The sequence below is a fragment of the Heterocephalus glaber genome, unplaced genomic scaffold (assembly GCF_053883595.1).
Source record: "Heterocephalus glaber isolate CG9 unplaced genomic scaffold, H.glaber_assembly_v1.0 deba00001662, whole genome shotgun sequence".
NCBI lineage: Eukaryota > Metazoa > Chordata > Mammalia > Rodentia > Bathyergidae > Heterocephalus > Heterocephalus glaber.
This window is the reverse complement of record NW_028258403.1, coordinates 3,882,127-3,896,842: the sequence shown is the minus strand read 5'-3', so window position 1 is coordinate 3,896,842 and position 14,716 is coordinate 3,882,127. Positions and strand designations below refer to the sequence as shown.

At 39.4% G+C, this 14,716-nt stretch overlaps 2 pseudogenes; both read right to left on the bottom strand.

The window, feature by feature from the left end:
• Positions 1-2,125: 2,125 nt before the first annotated feature.
• Positions 2,126-3,728, bottom strand: LOC101706964 (spermatogenesis-defective protein 39 homolog pseudogene; annotated as a pseudogene).
• Positions 3,729-13,893: 10,165 nt separating this feature from the next.
• LOC101697712 (transmembrane emp24 domain-containing protein 2 pseudogene) lies at positions 13,894-14,424 on the bottom strand (annotated as a pseudogene).
• Between the last annotated feature and the right edge of the window lie 292 nt (positions 14,425-14,716).

Here is a 14,716-nt window from a genome sequence, read left to right as displayed (position 1 = left end):
CAATTAGGTTGATGCCATATCTTAGTTATTGTGAATAGTGCTATAATAAACATAGAAATGCAGATATCTCTTTGACATACTGATTTCACTTCCTTTGGAAATACATTCAGTAATGGGACTGCTGGATCTTATGGTAATTCTAGTTTTAAGTTTTTGAGGAAACTCCATACTGTATTCCACATGGCTGCACTAATTTACATTCACATCAATAGTTTATTAGAACTCTCCTTTCCCCCCAGTCTTAGCAGGAATTGTATTTTCTTGTCTTTCTGCTAATAGTCATTTCTTCTTTCTTTTAAATGAATTTTATCGGTATATTTTAGGTACGCAATATAATGACATTCATCATTGGAAATTTACACCCTTACATAATCTCTCTTGGTTCTTATTTTTCCCCCTTCCCTTGCCCTCCCTTCAATCCCTCCATCCCTCCCTATTTACAAAGACTTTGTTTCCATTTTTTCATTTTCTCATAGTAAACCCATTCCCTTCTTTCCTTTCCCCTACCCCTCCCACTTCCCCTTCCCCTTTCCCCTTTTTTTTCCTATTTCACATTATCTATTATACTTTTCAGTCCTTATTTACACTTTCAGTTTCTCACACTACAGAAACTATTTGGTATTTACATATGTGCCCTATTTATTTCATTTAAGAGTATTGCCTCAATGTGCATCCATTTAGCTATAAATGTCTCTAATTTCTCATTTTTTATGGCTGAATAGTACTCCATTTTATTAAAAAATTATCTTTTTCTTTTTTTGCTTAAATTCTTTTATTGGTACATTTTAGGTATACAATACATTTACATTTATCATTGGGTGCTTGTACCTGTACATGTTGTATCTTGGTTCTTATTTTTCCCCCATTCCCTGTGCTCCCTTCATCCCCTCCACCCTTCCCTATTTACAAAGACTTTGTTTCCATTTTTTTTCTTTTCTCATAATTTTTCCTTTCCCTTCTTTCCTTTCCCCTTCCCCTCCCACTTCCCCTACCCCTTTGGACTTTTTCTTCCTATTTCAAATTATCAATTATTCATTTTAATCCTTATTTACACTTTTAGTTTCTAACACTACAGAAACTATTCGGTATTTACACATGTGTGTCCTATTTATTTCACTTAAGAGTATGGCCTCAACATGCATTCATTTAGCTATAAATGTCTCTAGTTTCTTATTCTTTATGGCTGAATAGTACTCCACTTTATAAAAAAGCCACATCTTCTTTATCCAGTCTTCAGTTGATGGGCATTTGGGCTGTTTCCAAGCTTTAGCTATTACAAACTGTGCCGCTATAAACATGAGTGCACATATATTGCTGTGGTATGATTGGATTTTTTTGTTTTTTTTTTACCAAGGATGAAATGGCTTTATTAGGAGGCTAGGCATGTCAAGAAAGCCCAGTTGAGTCACAGAAAAGAAGCTGATACTGGTACAGGGAACAAACTAGCATTACAGAACATCCTCTCAAAAGTTAAGTGTGAAAATAAAACCGCCACTAAATATTTAACAGAAATGCTGCTGAGTTTAGCCCAGGTAAAACTTCTGAACACTTCTGGTGAAATAATGAAATTTTCCTAAAGGGAGAGCTCTCCAGCACTGCTGAATCTGAGCTCCATATAAGTTGTGGGTCTGGGACAGAAGGAAAAGATAAGAGGGATATCTTATCACCCAAATAAGGTCATCTCAGTGTGCAGCTGAGAGAGGAACCCTAAGTTTTTGGACAAAGAGTAGATTGAAGCAGCAAAGGGATACTAGCTGAAGAAACACAACATCTGGGTACATAAAGTGGAGGGCTCTGTGCAGTCTGGTTTAGGTGTGTTTCCAGCAGGTCCTCAGGAATACTGGCACCTTTTCCTGCAGGTCCTTGGAAGACAGCCATTTTGGTTCTGTTCTGACTTTCTTCATAGCAAAACTGCTAATGCCCATAATTAGCTGAGTAGAATGGAGTAGCCACCTTGTGACACCTCTTCCTCTTCCTCTAGGAAATTTCCTTTCTGGAGCAGTCACTTTTCTCAAACCAAGAGAGATCTTAACCAATGTGGGCTCCCACCTTCACATGAGCACCAAGTGGAGAGTATCTTTCTCACGAGTCAAAGCATTAGATCTTGGCCCTAAGATGATGTGCCTTAGATAGAAAGTCAGTCTGAAGCTACCTGTGCCCAGGTGCTGGTTTCTGTCTCAAGAGTAACAGGAACTGTTGCTGATGATGGGCCCAAGAGATGTGATGCTGTAACTCTCACAAAGAAAAGCTCTCTACTTCCATAGGCAGGAAAGGAAGAAATGAGGCAGGTTTCAGGGCGGCTAATGCCACTCAATTCTTCCATCGAATTTGCGAGCTGCTGAGAATGGCATCAATTTTCTCTTCCTCTGCAGATCCTTTGTCTACCTTGCTCCTATATGCAAGCAACTGCTGATGATCCTTCAGATCTCAGCAGGTATCAATGATGACATCATGGCACTTGAACTTAGTTGGCTAAGTTCAACTTTGTGTCCACATCTTCCACTAGACTGACATACTCTTGTAAAATCTGGACAGGGGCACTGTTTTTGTGTAAAATTTCCACAACTCGATGGAAGCCAATGGGTGCTCTCTTCTTAGTATAACCCAACCAGTTCTTTGTAGTAAAGAGGGCATCAACATCATGCCAGGCTTGAAGCTTGGCACGAGCAGCCAGGGCTGTCAGCACATACTGTTTGTTTGGGATCTTAAATGTCTTCTTCAGATTGATAGGACTGCTGAATGTCCCCTCGGCCTCCCCATAGTGATAGCAGGAGTAAAAAAGTGTTGTCACTAGTGGCATGTTGAGGATGGAAGCTTTGTGAGGATGCTTTCAGAAGATCTCAGTCTGTCCTGCTGCCTGTAGATGTTGATCATTAGCCTCAATAATGATCTGCTGCTCCAGGAGAGTGTAGTGGTCTTGTATATGTGCAGGATCTTCTGCTGAAAATGGCAAACTAATGCAGGTCTTAAGAAATTCTTTTCGTTTCTCAGGGTCCTGAATATTCAAATGCTCTCGATAATGGGGCAGCGCAAGCTCTTCTGTTCTATCTAGGAATCTGAAGAGGTCTATAAGAAGTTTCTGATCCCCTATTTCCTTAAGGAAGTAAATGAGATGTCTGAGGGCAACCTGTTGCTCCTCCAGCTCTCGGAAGAGGATCTCTTTGCTCAGTGTCCTCTTCAGGAAGATGAGAACTGCAGTAATGACATTTCCATCATGCATGCTTACTGCCTCTTCTAGGAGTTGTAGCTTGTCCTGTAAGGAGTGGAATCTTTCCAGTGAGCAGACCTTGCCCTTTCGAAGGTGTCGCACTGTATCATTGGGGCTCCAGTCATTGCTATAATCTCTATATTTCCCCTTGGGCCTCCCCAGCTCTGGAGCATAGCTTTTGGCAGGTGTGTCCGATTGAGCATCAGAAAGAGACTGGAAACTTCCAGGTCTAGTTCTACTTCCCACAGGTTCTCCACTCCAGCTGACTTGCTCCAATTCATCATCATCATCATCATCATCATCATCATCATCATCATCATCATCATCATCATCATCATCATCCACAAAGTCTTGAAGGCTATTCATGGCCCACTTTGATTCCTTTAACTGTGAGAGCTCATCATCTTCATCATCAAAGGTAAAAGCCTTGAACATGGAGCTGTTCCAATATTCTTCTTCATCACCCTTTGTCCAATTCATCTCTTCCACACCGAGCCCTGCCCCTCAGAATAGTGACAGCCTCTACCACCGGGCCAGCCTTTCTCTGTGGTATGATTGTTTTAATTCTTTTGGGAAGATACCCAGCAGGGTAATGGCTGGATCAAATGGGACGTCTAGTCCTAGTTCTTTGAGGTATCTCCATACTGATTTCCACAGTTCTTGTCTGCACTCCCAACAATGGAGAAGGGTTCCTTTCTCCCCACACCCCCGCCAGCATTTGTTATTGGTTGATTTCTTGATAGCAGCCATTCTTTCTGGGGTGAGGTGGAATCTCAGGGTTGTTTTCATCTGCATCTCTCGAATGACCAGTGATGTTGAACACTTTTTCATATGTTCATTTGCTGCTTTTACTTCTTTGTAAAATGTCTGTTCGTATCCAATGCCCATTTTTGAATTGGGTCTTTGAATTTGGGAGGTCTGATTTTTTTCATTTCTTTATATATTCTAGATAGTAGTCCTTTTTCTGAGGTACAGCTGCTAAATTTTTTTTCCCTCATTGTAGGTTGTCTCTTAGCTCTTTTGGTGGTTTCTCTTGCAGTTGCAGAAGCTTTTTAATAAGATGAAATCCCAGTTGTTGATTCTTTGTGCTAGTTCCCCTGCTACTCAGGTTTTGTTCATAAAGTCTTTTCCTACTCCAATGTCTTCAAGAATTCTACTTAACTTATCTTCCAGCAAATTTAGTGTTTCTGTTTTAATATTTAGATCTTTAGGGCCAGGGATTTAGCTCAGTGGTTCTGCCGCCTGCCTCGCAAGTGCAAGGACCTGAGTTTAATCCCCGGTATAAAAAAAATTAGATCTTTAATCCATTTTGATCTTAGTTTAGTGCATGGTGATAGATATGGGTCTAGTTTTAATCTTTGGGAGGTTGAAATCCAGTTTTCCCAACACCATTTATTAAATAGGATATCTTTCCTCCAATGAGGGTGGTTGGCTCCTTTGTCAAAGATGAGGTGGCTGAGTATGTCTGGAGTTGTTTCTACATCTTCTAATCTATTCCACTGATCCTCAGGTCTGTTTTTTTTTGCCAGTATCATGCTGTTTTATCACAGTAGCTTTGTAGTATAGTTTCAAGTTGGGGATTGTGATACCCCCAGCCATGTCTCTGTTGCTTAGAATTGTTTTAGCTATTCTAGATCTCTTCTGGTTCCAAATGAATTTTTGGATTGCTTTCTCTAGTTCTGTGAAATATATTGTTGGAATTTCAATTGGCATTGCATTGTCTATATAGCAGTTTTGGAAGTATGGCCATTTTCACTATATTGGTTCTTCCTACTCAGGAACAAGGGATATCTTTCCATTTTCTTATATCCTCTTCTATTACTTTTTGTCAGAGTGCTGTGGTTTTCAGTGTAGAGGTCTTTTGCTTCCTTTGTTAGATTGATTCCTAGATATTTCATGTTTTTGGATGTTATTGTAAAAGAAATTGTTTCCCTAATTTCTCTGTCAGTGAGTCTATTATTTGTATGTAAAAAGGCTATTGTTTTTTGAGTGTTGACCTTGTATCCAGCTACTCTACTGAATCTGTCAATTAAGTCTAGATGTCTTTTGGCAGAGTTTTTTGGGTCTTCTATGTAAAGTATCATATTGTCAGCAAATAATGACAGTTTAACTTCTTCTTTTCCTACCTTTATTCCTTTTATTTCTTCTCTTTTTTAATTGCTGTGGCTAACGTTTCCAGAACTATATTGAACAGGAGTGGTGATAGTGGGCATCCTTGTCTTGTTCCTGATTTTAGTGTGAAAGTTTTCAGTTTTTGACCATTTAGTATGATGTTGGCTGTTGGTTTTTCATAGATAGCCTTAATCAGGTTAAGATAAAGACCTTCTATTCCAATTTTCTGTAGGGTTTTTTTTTATCATGAATGTGTGTTGGATTTTGTTGAATGCTTTTTCTGCATCTATTGAGATGATCATATGATTTTTGTCCCTGGCTCTGTTAATATAGTGCACTGCATTTATTGATTTATGTATGTTGAACCATCCTTGCATCCCTGGGATAAATCTGACTTGGTCAGGGTGCATGATCTTCTTGATGACCCTCTGTATTCTGTTTACCGGTATCTTGTTGAAGATTTTTGCATCTATGTTCATTAGGAAGATTGGCCTGTAGTTCTCTTTTTTGGTTGGGTCTTTCCCTGGTTTTGGAATCAAAGTAACACTTGCTTCCAGGATTGAATTTGGAAGTACTGCTTCCCTTTCAAATTCATTGATGAGTTTAAAGAGCAATGGTGATACTTCTTTAAATGTCTTGTAGAATTCAGCTGTGAAGCCGTCAGGACCTGGGCTTTTCTTTGTTGGTAAATTTTTTATTACATTTACAATTTCACTCATTGTAATTGGGGTGTTTAGAATTTCTATATCTTCTTCATTTAACTTTGGCAATTCATATATATCTAGGAATCTGTCCATTTCTTTTGTGTTTTCCATTTTATTAGAGTACAGGTTTGTGAAGTAGGTACTGATGATTTTCTGGATTTCTGCTGGGTCTGTTGTGAGTTCACATTTTTCATTCTTAATTGCATGGATTTGAGCCTTTTCTTTCCTTTTTTTGATAAGGTTGGCTAAAGGTTTATCGATTTTATTTTTTCTTTCAAAATACCAACTCTTTGATTCATTGATTTTTTTGTATCATGCTCTTAGTCTCCATTGCATTGATTTTTGCTCTGATCTTTATAATTTCTTCTCTTGTACAAGCTTTCAGTTTGTTATGCTCTTCTTTTTCTAGGAGCTTGAGGTTCTGCATTAGATTGTTTGTTTGCGTTCTGTCTGTTTTCGTAATATGAGCATTCACTGCTATGAATTTGCCATGTAGAACTGCTTTCATTGTTTCCTAAAGATTCCTATATGTTGCACTGGCAGTATCATTTACTTGTAGAAACTGTCTAATTTCTTCTTTAATTTCCTCTGTGACCCATTGGTTGTTCAGGAGGGTGTTATTCACCCTTGCCCAGCCCTCCCTTCAACCCCTCCATTCCTCCCTATTTACAAAGATTTTGTTCCTATTTTTTCATTTTCTCATATTAATCCCATTCCCTTCTATCCTTTCCCCTAGCCCTCCCACTTCCTTCCCCTTTGCCCTTTTTCTTTCTATTTCACATTATCTATTACACCTTTTAGTCTTTATTTACACTTTCAGTTTCTCACACTAGAGAAACTATTTGGTATTTACACATGTGTGTCCTATTTATTTCACTTAAGAGTATTGCCTCAATGTGCATCCATTTAGCTATAAATGTCCCTAATTTCTCATTTTTTATGCTGAGTAGTACTCCATTTTATAAAAAAAACCACATTATCTTTATCCAGTCTCCAGTTGATGGGCATTGGGCTGTTTGCAAGTTTTAGCTATTACAAACTGTGCTGCTATGAACATGGGTGCACACATATCACTGTGGTATGATTCTTTTAATTCTTGGGGAAGAAACCCAGCAGGGGAATAGCTGGGTCAAATGGGACTTCCAGTCCTAGTTCTTTGAGTTATCTCCATACTGATTTCCACAGTGGTTGCACCAGTCTACACTCCTGTCAGCAGTGGAGTAGGGTTCCTCTTTCCCCACAGCTCTGCCAGCATTTGTTATTGGTTGATTTCTTGATAGCAGCCATTCTTTCTGGGGTGAGGTTGAATCTCAGTGTTGTTTTCATCTGCATCTCTCTAATGACCAGTGATGTTGAACATTTTTTCATATGTTTATCTGCTATTTCTACTTCTTTGTCTCAGAAATATCTGTTCATTTCAGATGCTCATTTTTGGGTTGGTGTTTACATTTGGGAGGTCTGATTTTTAAAAGTTTTTTAATAGATTCTAGATAGTAGACCTTTGTTTGAGGAACAGCAGGTGAAATTTTTTTCCACATTGTGGGTTGTCTCTTCACACTCTTGGTTATTTCTCTTGCTGTGAAGAAGCTTTTTAATGAGAAGAGATCCCACTTGTTGATTGTTTGTGCTAGTTCACAGGCAACTGAGGTTTTGTTCATAAAATCTTTTCTTACACCCATGTCTTCAGGAGTTTTTCCTAACCTCTGTTCCAGCCAGTTCAGCATTTCTGTTTTAACATTTAGATCTTTAATCCATTTTGATTTTAGTTTAATGCATGGCGAGAGATACAGGGCTAACTTTAATCTTTGGCAAACTGAAACCCAATTTTTCCAGCACCATTTATTAAAGAGGCTATCTTTCCTCCAGTGAGGGTGTTTGGTTCCTTCATAGAAGATGAGATGGCTTAGTGTGTCTGGAGTTGTTTCTGCATCTTCTAATCTGTTCTTCTCGTCCTCTAGTCTATTTCTTTGCCAGTACCATGCTGTGTTTATCACAGCAGCATTGTAATATAGTTTCTTAGGGATTGTGATTCCCCCTGCTATGTCTCTGTTACCTAGAATTGCTTTTGATATTCTGGGTCTCTTCTTGTTCCAAATGAATTTTTGGATTGTTTTGACCATGTATGTGAAGTACGCTGCTGGGATTTCAATTAGGATTGCACTGAATCTGTATAGCAGTTTTGGAAGTATGGTCATTTTCATTATGTTGATTCTTCCTACCCAGGAGCAAGGGATGTTTTTCCATTTTCTGATATCCTCTTCAATTTCCCTTTTCAGAGTGCTATAGTTTTCAGAGTGGAGGTCTTTGATTTCTTTTGTTAGGTTGATTCTTAGGTATTTCAGTTTTTTGGATGCTATTTTGAAAGGAATTATTTGCCCTATTTCTCTCTCAGTGAATCTGTTGTTCCTTTACAGAAAAGCTACTGATTTTTGTGTATTGACCTTGTATCCAGCTACTTCACTGAATTTGGTTGTTTGGTCTAGAAGACTTTTGGTGGAGCTCTTGGGGTCTTCTATATAGGGTATCATGTCATCTGCAAATAATGACAATTTGACTTCTTCATTTCCTATCTTTTTTGCTTTTCTTTCTTTCTCTTGTGTAATTGCTGTGGCCAATGTTTCCAAAAATATATTGAACAAGAGTGGTGGTAGTGGACATCTTTGTCTTGTTCCTGGTTTTAGTGTGAAGGATTTCAGTTTTTGACCATTTAGAATGACATTGCCTGTTGGTTTTTGTGTGTTTTTTTTTTTTTTTTTTTTGCTGTTGGTTTTTCAGAGATGGCTTTTATCAGATTGAGGTAGAGTCCATCTATTCCAATTTTTTGTGGGGTTTTTATCATAAATACATGTTGGATTTTGTCAAATCCTTTTTCTGCATCTATTGAGATGATCATATGATTTTTGTCCTTGGCTCTATTGATATAGTGTATTACATTTATTAATTTGTGTATGTTGAACCATCCCTGCATCCCTGGGATGAATCCCACTTGGTCAGGGAGTATGATCTTCTTGATGATCTTCTGCATTCTATTTGCCAGTATCTTATTAAGGATTTTTGCATCTATGTTCATTAGTGAGATTGGCCTATAGTTCTCTTTTTCAGTTGGGTCTTTCTCTGCTTTGGGGATCAAGGTGATGCCCGCTTCCAGGAATGAATTTGGGAGTATTGCTTCCCTTTCAATTTCATTGAAGAGTTTAAAGAGTAGTGGCTGCAGTTCCTCTCTAAATGTCTTGTAGAATTCAGCAGTGAAGCCATCCGGGTCCGAGCTTTTCTTAGTTGATAAGTTTTTAATTACATTTTCAATTTCATTGGTTGATATTGGTGTGTTCAGAATATTTAGGTCTTCTTCGTTCAACTTTGGTAATTCATATGTATCTAGGAATCTGTCCATTTCTTCTGTGTTGTCCATCTTATTGGCGTATTGGTTCTGGAAGAAGGTATTGATGATCCTCTGGATTTCTGCTGGGTCTGTTGTCATTTCACCCTTTTCATTCCTAATTGCATGGATTTGGGCCTTTTCTTTCCTTTTTCTGACAAGATTGGTTAAAGGTTTGTCAATTTTGTTGTTTCTTTTGAAGAACCAACTCTTGGCTTCATTGATTTTTTGTATTGTTCTCTTAGTCTCCATTGCATTGATTTCTCCTCTGATCTTTATAATTTCCTCCCTTGTATGAGCTTTGGGGTTGTCCTGGTCTTCTTTTTCTAGAAGCTTGAGGTTCAGCATCAGGTTGTTTAATTGGGCTCGTTCTGTTTTCCTAATATGCATCTTCACTGCTATGAATTTCCCTCATAAGACTGCTTTCATTGTGTCCCATAGATTCTGATATGTTGTATTGTCATTGTCATTTAATTGAAGGAACTGTCTGATTTCTTCTTTAATTTCCTCTGTGACCCATTGGTTATTCAGAAGTGTGTTGTTCAATTTCCACATGTTTATGAAATTTTTTGAGTTTCTTTTGCTATGGATCTCCAATTTCATGGCACTATGGTCTGATAATATACAAGGGATAACTTCAATTCTTTTACACTCACTTAAGCATGTTCTATGTGTGAGTATCCGGTCTATTTTTGAGAATGACCCATGTGCAGCTGAGAAGAATGTGTATTCTGACTTTGTGGGGTGGAAGACTCTGTAAACATCTGTTAAGTTCATTTGTTCAAGAGTTCGATTGAGTTCTAGTATTTCATTACTTATTTTTAGTCTAGCTGATTTATCTATTTGTGACAGTGGGGTGTTGAGGTCCCCCACTACAATTCTATTAGTGCATATATGACTTTTCATGTCCGTTAGTATTTGTTTTATATAGTTGGGTGCACTAGTGTTTGGTGCATAGATATTTATGATTGTCATCTCTTCCTCTTGGATTCTTCCCTTTACAAGGATGTAGTGTCCTTCTTCATCTCTCTTAATTAGTGTTGGTTTGAAATCTACTTGATCTGCCAAGAGGATAGCTACTCCTGCTTTTTTTCGGGTTCCTGTTGCATGCAGTATTGTTTTCCACCCTTTAACTTTCAGTCTATGAGTTTCCTTTTGAATTAAGTGTGTTTCTTGTATGCAGCATATTGTTGGATTTTGCTTCTTGACCCATTCTGCCAGTCTATTTCTTTTGATTGGTGAATTGAGACCATTAACGTTGATGGTCATAACTGAAACGTATTGACTTGTCATTGACACGACTTTTTCTTTTTGTTGGGTTCTCCCCCTTAACATTTAATTTCTTGTCATGCCAGATGGGTTCATTCTGCTTTGCTTCCTGGGGTTGTGATCCTCAATGTCTGTTCCTAGGATATTGTGTAAAATTCTTTGGAGTGCTGGTTTGGTATTCACGAAGTTCCTAAGGTGCTCTTTGTTATGAAAGTATCTTATTTCTCCATCCATTTTGAAAGATAGTTTTGCAGGGTACATCAATCTGGGTTGGAGGCTGTTTTCTTTTAGGGCTTAGAATATGTCACTCCAAGCTCTTCTTGCCTTGATGGTTTGTGTTGAGAAGTCTGCTGTGATTCTGATAGGCTTTCCTTTGTATGTGATTTGTTTCTTTTCTCTAACTGCTTGGAGAACTTTGTTCTTCTGTTGTGTTTCTGGACTCTTAACAATTTTATGCCTATGTGTAGATTTTTTTTGATCAAGGCTATTTGGAGTCCTATATGCCTCACTTATCTGTATGTCAAGCTCTTTTCCCCTGCTTGGGAAGTTTTCTGCCATTATTTCTGTGAAGAGATTTTTTTATGTCACCTCCACTCTCTCCTGTTTCTTCATTGAGCCCAATCAGTCTTATGTTATTCTTCTTTGCATCATCTAGCAGTTGCTGGATTGATTTCTCATGTTCCCTTATAATTTTGAAGTAATTTTTCTTTTCCTGGTCACTAATTGCAATCTTATCTGCTATATCTGAAATTCTGTCCTCACATTGGCTCATTCTGCTGCGTAGACTTTCAGTGGAGTTTTTCATATCCTGGAAATCTATTTGCATCTATTTTATGGATTCCATTTGTTTCTTATGTTGGGATTCCATCATGTTCCTGAGCTCTTGTCTAGATTTACTAATCATGTCTTGCACTATGGGCACAATTTCTCCTGTTATCTGAGAAATTATTTCTGATTTCCTTTTTCCCAGATCCCCTTTTCTTGCCAGTTCAGTGGGTCCAGGTGGTTGAGTATCAGAGTGTTCCATCTCATTTCCCTTTGGGGTTGCTGTAGGTGATCTGGAAGTCTGGTTTTGAGACTTATTTACGTGTTTTCTCATTTAGACTGGGGTGGGGGGCTGTTAGCACCTGCATGGATTACCTCCTCTGAGCTGGGTGAGGTGGGACAGGGGCCGGGAGCAGTGGTAGGGATGGTGACCTAAAAGCCCTTTCCTGTGGGCTGGGAGCAGCGGGAGGGATGGTGGCCGGGAAGCCTCTTCCTCTGGACCAGGAGCAGAGGGATGGCAGCTCAGAAGCCCCTCCCTCTGGGCTGGGAACAGTGGGACTCAGTACCTTGGTCTGGTGGTCTGGTGTCCTCTGCGTCTTTGTAGTGTGGAACCAGGCAGCTGCCTGTCTGCAGCGGGGTGATTCGGTGTCTTCCACGCGACTCAGGACCTCAGTAGGGCATGCACAGACCTTCTCGTGTGCAGAGGGCTGATTCGGCGTATTCCGCGTGACTGGGGACCTCGGTACGTCATGGGCAGACCTTCCTGTCTGCAGTGGGCTGATTCGGAGTGTTCTGTGCGACTCAGGACCTCGGTAGGGCATGGGCAGACCTGCCTGTCTGCAGCGGGCTGATTCGGCGTCTTCCGCGCGACTCAGGACCTCAGTAGGGCATGCACAGACCTGCCTGTCTGCAGTGGGCTGATTCGGTGTTGATCGTGATATTTCTGATAAGGATCATCAACATACCAGTTTCGCCTCTTCCAGAAAGATGTCATCATTTTATTTAAGAGTTTACTCTGGGTTTTAGTGTAGAACACCATTTCCCTCAAGCATCTTTTTCTTGTAGCCCATCAACTGGAAGCTGGATATAGAAGATGTGGTTTGCTTTTGTTTAATAAAGTGGAGTACTATTCAGCCATAAAGAATGAGAAACTAGAGACATTTAGAGCCAAATGGATGCATATTGAGGCCATACTCTTTTTTTTTTTTTTTTTTTAAGAATTGTTTATTTTCTGAAACTAGGGCATATTAGATACACAACCAGTTTTAAATTTACATATTTTAATTCAATTTTGAGGTGTTTCCACACACAAAAAAATTGGCATGCAACAGTTGTCCTAAGGTGAAACAGCCACCTTATCAGTAAACTGTTGCAAGTATTTTCACCCAAGTTTGAAAAATTGTCCTGAACATGAAAACCTGTAACAAATGTAAATTAATTATATAAAATTGTTATTTATAGTTTTCCCCTTGCAAACATAAAAAAAAAATGTAACTAATATACATTAGTCACAACATAATCCTGGATCACTCCCACACTACCAGAAGCTCATTTAATCTTAAACCCATCATCAGAGAGCAAGAAAATCTTTTCCTTTTATATAAAACAAAATTCACATGTCCCAAAAGAGAAAGACCCAAGAGAAACAAAAACAAGAACCATAGTGCTGACACTGACACTGGTGTTCAGTGGTCTGAATGAAGAAAAAATAGTGGCTGTTTATCACTATAAAAGAAATCCAAGAGACTTTAACCCTTTGGCATCAGAAATCCCGATTTTTCCAATGATGTGATTGCATATTTCCTCCATGCCAAGAGTGGAGAAAAGAGATGTCCCAGTGCAGAGAGTAGCTGGCATTTGCTGAAATACCTGGGGAACTGGCTTAACAGGTATTTTAGGAGATTAGGCAGAAAACAATGGTCAGTTTCACTGCTTGTGACACCAGTTGAAGTGGAGGGTGATTCAGTCTTAAGGTTCAATGGAAAAATTTAGGGGGAAATGTGTGTTGGGGCAAGTCATAGACTGAAGCACAATAGGGGAAAGTATAAAAGGAGCCAGCCTCCTACATACTCCCAAGTCAGAGCACTCTGCTGTTACACTGGGCAGAAAATGTCAGGATAGAAATCATTGTTTCATATAATGGCTGGGCAAAGTGACTCTTTAATGACTCGAACCACAGGAAGAGGGAGTCCAGAGACTGCAGTCATTGTAGTAAGGTTCTATCAGGCTTTATGCCGAGTTCCTGAACAAACTTTTAAAATGAAAACAAAAAGATAAAGCATAATAAAAAACTAGACTTCTGTATTCTTTTTACAGTGTTTGAATTCTGGAAGGACCTGTATAATGAAGGCAGCATTCAAATAAGAAATTTTATGCCAATCAAATGTCAAATTTTCACTATAACTTTCCTAAAAAGTTTTCCCCCCAATATCTATTAATCACAAAGAAACATAAGCTGTGAATGTACAGTTCCAAAAATAAAAATGTAGAAGCTAATGACACTGTTATGACCAAGGTGTTTGGTAAACAAGTGAATTATGAGTTTAGGATCATGAGGAAAAGGCCTTTTAAACAACCCTCTGGACTTCAAAAAATCTCTTCAGGTAGGAGATCTGTCCCAATGTCATGGCAACTAGAATAAGAGCTTCAAAGAAGGACCGAAGGACCACTCTGCTGTTTGTGTTGTCGTTGATGGCTCTGTGTATACTCTCCCAGACCTCCATGTATTCCTGCTCGTGCTTCATAGCTGTCATTGGCACTGCCAGCTCATTGGTCATCTCTTCCAGCTTGTTCTGGTGAGTTTCTGTTTCCATGTCTTGTCCTTTCGGATCCTCCCCTATGTCAATGGTGAACATCACTATCTTTGGAGTCATGGTAGACATCCCGTTACTAAAACAAAACTTGTATATTCTGTCCATGTGATCAGCAAATGTGTACTTCCCACTGGACTCATGGTTTCCTTTGTAAATCCCTTTATTATCAGGTCCTGTAATTTCCACATCGATGTCCAGGAAGCCACCCTCCGCCACCTCAAAGATAAAGCCCATCTTGGTGCCCTAGGTGACCCACTCTTGCTCTTGAAGAAACACTCCTCAGCATGCGCGTTGGTGCTAATGAAGTAGCCCGAGGCCGTGGCCAGGAGATGGGCCAGGAGCACTAGCAGCTCAGCAGGTGTCACTGTGGTGGGACTCGGGCCGAAGCCAGGACCCGGACTGAGGCTTCCAGAGCTGCCACCGCTATGTCCTCAGCCACCGCCACCTCAGCTGAGGCCATACTCTTAAG